At 40.2% G+C, this 9,700-nt stretch overlaps 1 protein-coding gene across 6 annotated transcripts in view; it reads right to left on the reverse strand.

Annotated features, from left to right (window-relative positions):
* Nucleotides 1-386, reverse strand: part of PPFIA2 (PTPRF interacting protein alpha 2) — a 324,302-nt gene extending 323,916 nt beyond the window's left edge. For 4 of the 6 annotated variants that reach the window (XM_069858284.1, XM_069858303.1, XM_069858265.1 and 1 more), the window contains exon 1: nucleotides 55-382. The gene's annotated coding sequence lies outside the window, so the exon portion shown is untranslated. Of the gene's footprint in view, nucleotides 1-54 lie in introns of all 6 variants that reach the window. The other 2 variants (XM_069858273.1, XM_069858335.1) reach the window with 2 other exon arrangements.
* Between the last annotated feature and the right edge of the window lie 9,314 nt (nucleotides 387-9,700).

The following is a 9,700-nucleotide window of genomic DNA, read 5'->3' on the forward strand; positions in this document are numbered from 1 at the left end:
AGGGTATCGAGGCTAAGGAGGGAATGTCTAACTCAGAAATAGAAGGTTCAGTACCTAGTGGCTTTTATTCGGCGTCTGCTATTTCACTTGATCAATAACAACCGCAGTCTCCAGCGGCTTCGAGCGGGGACTCACACAGCCGAGCGCTCCCGGATCATCCTCCTAGCAACGGTGACACAGGCGACGCTCCGAGGAACCCCGAGCCCCCACACCCGTCCTCCGGCAACACTGGCCGCTCGGCACCTCGGCATTTTCCTCGGTCACTTCGTCAGCAGCCAAGAGGAGAAGCATCCATGGGAAAAATGGCATATTACAAATTTTGCTTTGGGAAGCAGAGCTCGGCTCAGACCATTGTCGGGAGCAGGAGGGGGGGGAGCGGCTCTTAAAGCTCCAGCAGCACCTTTCGAGCAACAGCATCTTTGCAGCTGGAGGCACGAGATGACGGGGAGGGGGAGGGGCCAGGGCGAAAGCATCTTTCTTTTATTTCTTATCTTTTGTTAAACTCAACTGAGGGCTATCTGGCTCCTCGGGTTCTTCGGTACCTCCCAGGCTAACTACGCCTCCGTTCGTCACCCGCGTCCACACGCGCGCCCGACAGGCACGCGCGGCTTTCTCCTTCGCAGCAAGAAACCCTCCGCCCGCAGCGCTGGGCGGCGGGAGCGGGCAGAGCCCCGTCCGGCGCCCCCCGAGGGGCAGAACCGGCCTCGCACCCCGCGGCCCTTCGAGCGGAGCCCCGCGTCCCGGCTCCGCGCGGGGCGACGGGAGGACTCGAGTTCGGGCAACCGCGAGCACGCCTCGTCTAATCGGATCTAGACGGCGTAATAAAACGTATCATGCGCCGTAATCCGGCCGCGACAAAGCAGCGCGAAAATCTGCGCTAATCTGGGATAGTCCGGCCGTGCGAATTCACACCGGCGGGTGCCGCGAATTCACCCCCGCGCCGGGTGCCGCCCCGGGCCGTGCGGGGCTCGGCTGGCTGGGGACGTCCCCTGGAAGCCGCTGCAGTGGTTTCCACCAGTCCTTAAATAAATTCTGAAGTAATCGCGTCTGTGCTCCCTGCCTCACGCACGCGGCTCCCCAGATGCAGCTGCGGCTGCTGCTTCGCGGCTCGCGCGGCGCCGATTCCCTCACGGCCGCTCTCCTAAAGGCCCGGGGGGGGGGATCCGACTGCCTCAAAGGAGGTGGTGGAGAGGAGGGAGCTGGCCTCTCCTCCCGAGTGACAGGGGACAGGACAAGGGGGAATGGCCTCAAGCTCTTCCAGGGGACGTTCAGACTGGACATCAAGAGAAAAATATTCACCGAAAATCGGGGACTGGAACAGGCTGCCCAGGGAGGTGGTTGAGTCCCCATCCCTGGAGGTGTTGAAAAGAACGGGTGGATGAGGTGCTCAGGGACATGGTTTAGTGGAAGATAGGAATAGTTGGACTCGGTGATCTAAGATCTTTTCCAACCTAGCGATTCTATGATTCTATGATCCTATGATCCTACCCTCTATTCACTGCAGCCAGTCTTCCTGGCCGATTGCTATGCCCGGTGTTCCCCACCCACCTGGCTCTGCACCCCCATCCTTCCTTGTCCCCAGGAAGGAGCTGCCGAGGGGAGGTTGGGGCATCTCCGCCTCTAAATGCCACCTCTGCCAGAAGCCTGTTGCCTACAGAGATGCCCCTTGAACTCTCCTGTCCTCCTTACCCACCTGTGCCGGCTCACGCTGCCCAAGGCAGGTGGAAAAGGGATAGGGAGACGGGACACTGGCACGGGCTCTTGGAGGAACTGGGTGTCGTCAATAAATGACTATCAGAAAACTATTTAAATTGGAGTTTTCAGAGTGTTCGATGGTAATCAAGTTGCTTCCAGTTGGAAGACAACATGCTGATATCAACTATGCAAACTTTGCTTCTGAAGAAACATTTTAGTGTTTCTGGATTGTGTTGCTTCCAACGCCTGTATCACTTCATCTGCTTTGGAAAGCTGCTGGAGAGACAGGGCAGCAGCGGGTTTGGGCTCAGCAATGTCTGGTGATATGGTGGCTTCACAGTAGGTTTAATGCTGTGTTGTGTGAAATGTAAATGCACAGAGTATGTATATGTACTGAGGACGGCAAATAGGTGAGAAGAGTTGCCAACGTGGGCATTTCAAAAACAAGGGCGAAGAAAGTACTGGCACCCTCCCAGAGTCAGTTGCCACAGCTTGGCCACTTAGTGCAATGCGTGGGTTAAAAGAGACAAAATAAAATAAATCTTTCTTCCTAACTTTGCCACAGTTCCAAGTGGCTTTTTCTGTTACTTTTCTTGGCCATTCAATATGCCTGTCCTGACTTAATTTATCTTCACCATATAAACCATTAGTGCAGTTGTGAGACAATCACACTGTAGCTGAGGGCAAGATCTGTCATCCATCAGAGACTTGCACACATGGCTATCACAACAGATCTGAGCTTTGAGTCAGGTGTGCTCAGAGAGCAGTTGTGAGAGCAAGTCTGTTCAGCGGGCAGCCGTGTAGGCTGGCTAGTGTGAACGTCTTCAATAAAGCATATATCTGGTGGGGTGTTTTTTCCTTTATTTGTTTTTGGTTTTCTTTTCTTTGGGGTTAAAGCACGCTACTCTGTGCAATAAGGTATGTAGGTCAGATCAGAATTTGCAGCTTCAGACTCTCTAGAACTCAGCACTGTTATTTTTTTTATAACAGCATCTCTGTGCCTGGAAGTATCGCTCATTTTAAAATATTGACAGAGATGTCATTGATGACATCCTTCCTTCTTTCTCTCTTTCAAAAAACAGTTTACTGAGTAAAGCATTTGCCAAGCATGTAGGAAATCTGAGCTTCCTGTTGGTGTTCATGCAGAGTGGTTGTTTTCAGCTCTTACGTTGGAAAAGATTCCAGTCTTTGTTCCAGGAACTGGAAGAGTCAATTATTTGCAAGATGTACGGCAGACAGGCCTCCTTCAAAGTAATTGGATTTATAAACTTTTGTGGAATATTTATGGAAGTCTGTTGGCCCCTCAGCACCTCATGGCCATCCTCTCTACTGCCTTTCAATCAATAAAGCAAAAAAAACAGTGCAGGAAGAGTATTAGTGTTACTCATAGTATTGTCCTAGTTGACCTGCTGCCCTTAGCAGGTTCTTTGAGCTTTGTAGTAATAAGAGAATGCTCACTACAGGAGAGAACATCTTTTGGTAAGATTTAACTGTATGGACAAATTTGATCAAGAGCATAAACTTATAATGATATGTTTAATGGAAACTTTAGTATTAAAAGGTACTGAATGTACTATATAATTATGAGCTTAAGCTCCCCTTGAATAGAATTTGACCATCAGATCTCTAAGACATAATTTTGCTTATGTAAGCTCCAGGCATGCCAACAAAATCTATTAATTACCTCAAAAGTATGAAATGCCTGGTCTCTCTGTCAGCTGTCTCTGTTTTATCTGGTATTTGAGTACATGGAATTTATAGGAGATTAATCAAGTAGTTAAAGACAGGTAGGAAAGGTGCAGTCAGACTGTACTCTGCATTACCATAAGAAATCTACCTTACCATTTGCCAGGTTATTTAAAAAAAATAAATAAAATCTTATGATGGAAAGTAAAGTATTCATGTCTGAAAGCTGGCTTCCTCCCCTGTGTAAGTCTTGCCATGGGTCTTTCTCACATGCTGTCTCCAGCAAAGCAAAAGTAGGAACTTATGAAATCTTTTGCTATAACCAGATGAAAGAGGGAACTGACAACTCCATACACTGGAGGGATAACTGATCATACAGGGGGGTGACGAACCAACTTGGGAAAGACTTGCCTTTACTTTCAAGACATACAGTGCAAACTGAGGAGCCAGTAATGATCACAAAGATATGTGATGTAATCAAAGCAATAAAAGGGGAATGTGATTGCTGTAGCCCTGTTTTGAATAATAACAATGATGCACTTCATTTGTTCAAGTGTGCCAAAGGCATGATGAAGGCCTGCACAAGATTTTTATGGAGATGGAGAAAGGAGAACGTATCTTAGAAATGTTAAATAGGAAGAAATAAAGCCACAGGATTTAGGGCTAGCCTTCAATTGATAAATTAGCCATTAGAGACTGAGAGAGGAGTGCAAAAATAAAGTTCAGAGGGATCTTGGCTGAGACTGGAAAAGAAAAATGTAATATTGTGTGAGTAAATTACATTCAAATGTAACTGGAGTTATCATTCCAATTGTACTTTACAATTACACTAATGCTTATTTCCCAAAGGTTCTCTGCATATTATCATAGCTTTAAGGGTTTCTCTGTAGTTCCTCACTTTAAATTTCTTACCTATTTCAGCTGTGGGTTTTACCTACCATAAGTTGATTGCTGTCTTGCACTAAAAGGCTGTCATAAACTTGTTTTTCTTACACACACACAAAAAAATATTCCATTTATGGCCTCAAAGGTCATTATGGTAACCTTAAAAATCTCTCATTGCAGACATTTGATGGAGAGAGAGAATGTTTAGAACAGGGAGGTGCCTTTAGCTTAGATCTGAATTGTTCAAAGCTAACTAAAGACCAATAAAAGATATGCTTAATAGTTTGGTAGCACAGTTCATACCTTTCAGTATATCTGAAAGTCCTCAGCTGGGAAAGGACGAGTTTTATCTCTGCTTTGGTTAGGAGATTGCTTTTCATACATGGAAATGTAAAAAGTATGCAGACTCTCAAAATAGCAGCTGTGATCCAGAAATAATGTATCGTGATTTAAAAAAAAAAAAAAAAACAAACATATGAAAGTTTGTGGTCATTTTGTATTTGGTAAAGGACATTTAATTCATATTCCACTTTATCACATAATGTAAGTTAAGGAAGAAGGAAGTAATTCTAAAGCCAAGTTTAAGGACCTTAAAGTACATGTTGACAAGAGGAATCAGCAAAGAATAATATGAGCTTTAATTGATAGTGATGGACAGTCTTAAGAAACAATCCAATCTATACCACCACTGGCAATAAAACAGCTATCACAGTCAGCATCACAACTAACTGAAACCATTAGTCTACTTTTCCACCTCATGATTCTTGCTCCATCACAAACCTAAGAAAATAAGAAGGTAAAGACCAATGACCTCTCTATCTGAAAATGTCAAGACACAGAGGTCTCTGACAGGGGTTTCTGGTTTTGCCTGGCTCCTTCACACGCAAATAAATCAAACTTGTTTACACTAAACACGTGCAAAGCAGTATTCAAATTAAAATTTCCATCACTAGATTGCCAGTAAGCTCTATCTCAGTGTAACGTCAATGTCGTCACTTCAACTGCATTCAAAATCTCTCAGCTTTGCTACAAATCATTTAGACTGTGGTGCAATACGACTACTTAGCTGGGCAGATTCCTCAGAGAAAGGCAAAATGTATCCTCCACTCTAGAGTAGCCTCCATTCTAGAGTTTAGGCGGAGGTATATGGAATTTTAAAATAAGTTCTGACTCTCAATCTTTTCAAATATTCCATGGGGGTTTTGGGTGTCTGCAGTTTCGATTAATTAAAGTTTGGGGTTTGACAGTTACATTCTTTTATTATAGCAGAATGTTTTATTATTGGGAAAAATCTCATCTGCTTGGCAAAAAATAATAAAATGAAGGACCCTCATAGGATTTTCTTAGCTGCTGGGCTGAGTGTAGCAGTGTATAAACATGCCAAAACAAAGATATGCAAGAACACATACTGAAGTAAGACACTTCACTGCACACCTTCTGCCTGTGACAAGATAAAGAAAAAAATGCACAAGGGATGCTAGGTAAAACAGATGACAGCAAAAATGCTCTGTGCATTACTTTGAAAGAATAAGAATATTATGTTAAAGAATGGGATATAAGGAGCTATACAGGTTAAATACCTTACCTGGAATGTTAAACAGATTTTCATAAAAAATATTATCTCTTTCTCTTACTTTAAATTTTTTTGCCCACCTTTCAACCATTCAGTTTCATGTGTAGTCAAAGCATTTCCACTTTTGCTTTGGTATTGTTAAGAGGATGGTAACTTCAAGTGCTAGGAAAGAAGGTCACAAGATAATTGGTTGCCAAAACAATAAAGCCTTTCTTTGTCAATACACAAAGACAACAGTTTAGGAGATTTCAGCACTGCTTTCCAATATCTGCTACTGTTCATTCCTGCTGCATGTGAGAACTTTCAAAGAATGCTGAGTTGTTTATCGAGCTATGTTATAGCTCATCATCATAGATATGCAAAATAACACTTTCCAATATTTTTTCAAATAAATAATTAATATGTTTACAGTACAAAAATTGGCAATGCAATTTTAAATCTTCTTCCACCAAGATATTTTTTTTTAACTTCACCATATGCATGTACGGGCTCTTTCTCACTGTTTTAATGTTGAGGTTGGGTTTCTTTCTTTTTTCTATGCAAATTATTGGTTAAAGGAATTACATTAAAGCAAAAGAAAGTAGCTTTCTTGCTTTCTGGACAATGTAAATCCATTTAGTTTAGTACATAGGACATTATGAATTATGAAATGAGGCCCTTAAAGAAATGCAAACAAACAGGCGGAACAAGAAAAATAAATTGTTTTCTTTATTCCCTGTGGAGCCTAACAGCCATGTAAACAACCAGGTACTTTGGGGAGGTTTCCAGTTTCATTTGCAGAAAATGGGGACTGACCATGGAAGTTCCATGTGTACAAAGTATTTTCATAATTAATGTAAAATAGAGAATTAGAAGCCAGCATTTGAACGTCTTACATGGCACATACTTAGGTTCACTATCATAAATAAGAAAAAAACAGTAGAACGTGTGGAACTAGAAAAAGCTGAAAGTTCCTTGTTTTGGTAAGTCATGTACTCACATATGTTTTCATGCACAAACCATTTTATTATGCAGCTGTTGCATTTGCTGCCCACAAAATGTAACTGACAAAGAACCTCAAATAGTTTATAAAAAACGACAGACAAGAATGACAACAAGAAAAAAAAACAAAAAAACAAGAAAAAAGAGAGATAAACTAAAGTACCTTTCATGCTACTGTGCTTGCAACCAGAAAAGTGTTTTTCATAGCATGGCCCAAATAGAACTGAGTATTTTGCAATAGGGTTGGTAGTTTTCAGCCTTTCCCCCGTCAGACTGCACACAATCACAGGTCTCTTAGCTTTGCTCTTTTTTGTACTCATCTATATGCTTATACAATAACAGGAATAATCAGCTATCTACAAACAGAACTATGAGTGCTCTGCAGCGTCATTAAACATGAAGCAGTGCAAATTTAAATTAACATAAAACTCATTTGTATTGAGCCTGCTCTTTACTGCCTATATGTTAGATTCTTATGGATTACATTAGACAAAAGGTAATCTCTTCTAGGGCACACTTGGCATAATATATTATTGTCAAATATGTTACTTTTGCTTTTGAATTCTAGTGCTCTTTAATGCCCATTATATTTAATGAAAACTATAAAAATGTTAATTCTACTTTTTTCAATTAGCTGAATACAAATTTGCAGTAGAAAAAATTAATGGGCTAGAAATTCAGTAGTAGGGAGAAATACATGTATTAGTAATATTTCTAAGTTTTCCCCTTTAAGTGAGTCATATTTTCTGCTAATTACGTGCATTGCTGCTAGAAATCTATTTTGTTACTTTCAAACTATTTTCAGTCATGGCAAAGATTTCTTAACATCTCTATGAATGACAAGCTTCATAATTCTCCTGGCATTAGTTAACAGAAGCCAGAAAGGAAAGGCAAGCACAAGAGCAGAAATGAACAAAAAGTCACTGTTTGCAGAACTCAGGATCCCAGCTGAAAACCCGTCATATTTCATGCACACACACACTCATGTACACACCTGCCAACAGATCCCTAAGAGAATTTTTTTTTTAAATCATACCTAAAAAATTGCAATGCAGTAAGAATTCCCCAGAAAATTAACAAATAAATTTATAAAAAACCCCAAATATTGTTTAAGTATTTTTTCAATATAAATCACATGAAAATGAGCAAATCTTACTATAAAATGTTATCAATAGACATTTCATTTTAGACTAAAATTTTTATACACCTAAGGAGTTATCTTCTGTTCACTTTGTACATCTCCATGTCTCCTTCATATCTTGGAGATTTTTTTTTTTGTTCCTACTTTTTAGCATTTATTTCATTTAGCTAAGAATAACTGTCTAATTTATTACTAGAAAGCTGAAGATGATTATTAACTGCTATTATTGATCATTAATCTTTTTTTTTAAAAAAGCAACTCTACCTTTTGCTTCCAAGTAGTCCATTTTTGTCTCTCTTAATTTGTTGATATTAAAAGCAGATCAAATCTAATACACATAGATAGCTATTATAAAAGACAAAAATCTTTCAGATTATAAGAAAAAGTGGATCTGTAGTTTGCAAAGGAGAAAAATATGCAGTTCAGAGTTTAAAAAATAAGTTGTAGAAGTAAAAACTGTTTAGTACACTGGACGAGAAAGAGAGATATGTAGTTAACCAATGAGCAAATCTTACCTAGTGTCCTCAGAAAGAAAAAAACAGCTGTTATCATTCATCGTGTGATTAATACAATTAGTCAGTTATTTTCCTATTAAATTGAAGCTGTGTTAAAAAGTTGAATGTCATAATTCTCAGCCTGCTAGGGAGAGAGAGAAAAGTAAAGACTGCCTACCACTAGCATCAGAGTTCAGTGGCCAAAGCACTGACAAAGTACAAGATGCTCTTTTTCCAGCCACTGACTTAAAAAGTATTTATCAACAGGCCTCACGACGCAGTGCTGTATGGTCCCTTTAGAATACTGCACTAAAACCTCTTTTTCTTCAGAGAAACTCCTACTGTTTGGCATAGACATACTGTCCTTAGCTCATTTTCTTATGTGAATCTCATCAGAAGCAATACATTACCTCGTTGCCTAACACTTACACCTAAAGAGTATGATGGAGCCAATTAGGTTTTACAAAGCTGAGAACTTCCCTGCTATGGACCTTCAATACTACAAATACACATGGGGAAAAATATTCCTGTGTACTCTTTCTAGGTAAAAGATTAAAGAAAAGTGAATTTGGCTAGGAAAATATTTTACTAACATAGGAAAACCCCTACACGAGGAACACGTTTGCTAACCAATAGCAAATCATTTACTTAAGCATAGGGAAAATTTCTGCAGACATTGAACTTAAAAATATGTTGAGCATTTTGCCAAACCGTTTCCAGGTAGCCCATTTACTGTTCTTAAGAGTCAAATGTACTGGGTTAAAGTAGATAAAGTAAGAGTGTTTTGTAGTCTTACTACTTTTCTTGAGACAGTTTTCAATACATAACAATTACAACATAAAGAGACTACTTCGTGCACCAGATATTGGTGTAAAGAACTAGGATGAAATTCTGGCTCTGCACAGACATGGGTTTTGGCCTCAATGGACTTTAGATTTCACAACATTTAGGTGTTCAAATGAATCATTCGTTATGTCTGTTTGATTTTTAATTACAGAAACAACTTGTTTTTCTTGGTATGCTTGAACAAGATGGTATGTTGACTCTCATATTAATTGCTGAGTGTAAAAAATTATTATTGCTTTCTGAGTCTTTATGGAATTTTAACAAGTGGTGAACCTATGTGGCAGGTTATCAGCATTTGTTAATGGCTGCTGTCAGGGCCCTCAGGCCTCAAATGTAGCACAAGATATTTGCAATTTTCTGTAGCCCAGTGCAAGTAGTGTGGAATATTATTATTTCATA

This window comes from Phaenicophaeus curvirostris, chromosome 1, assembly GCF_032191515.1.
Source record: "Phaenicophaeus curvirostris isolate KB17595 chromosome 1, BPBGC_Pcur_1.0, whole genome shotgun sequence".
NCBI lineage: Eukaryota > Metazoa > Chordata > Aves > Cuculiformes > Cuculidae > Phaenicophaeus > Phaenicophaeus curvirostris.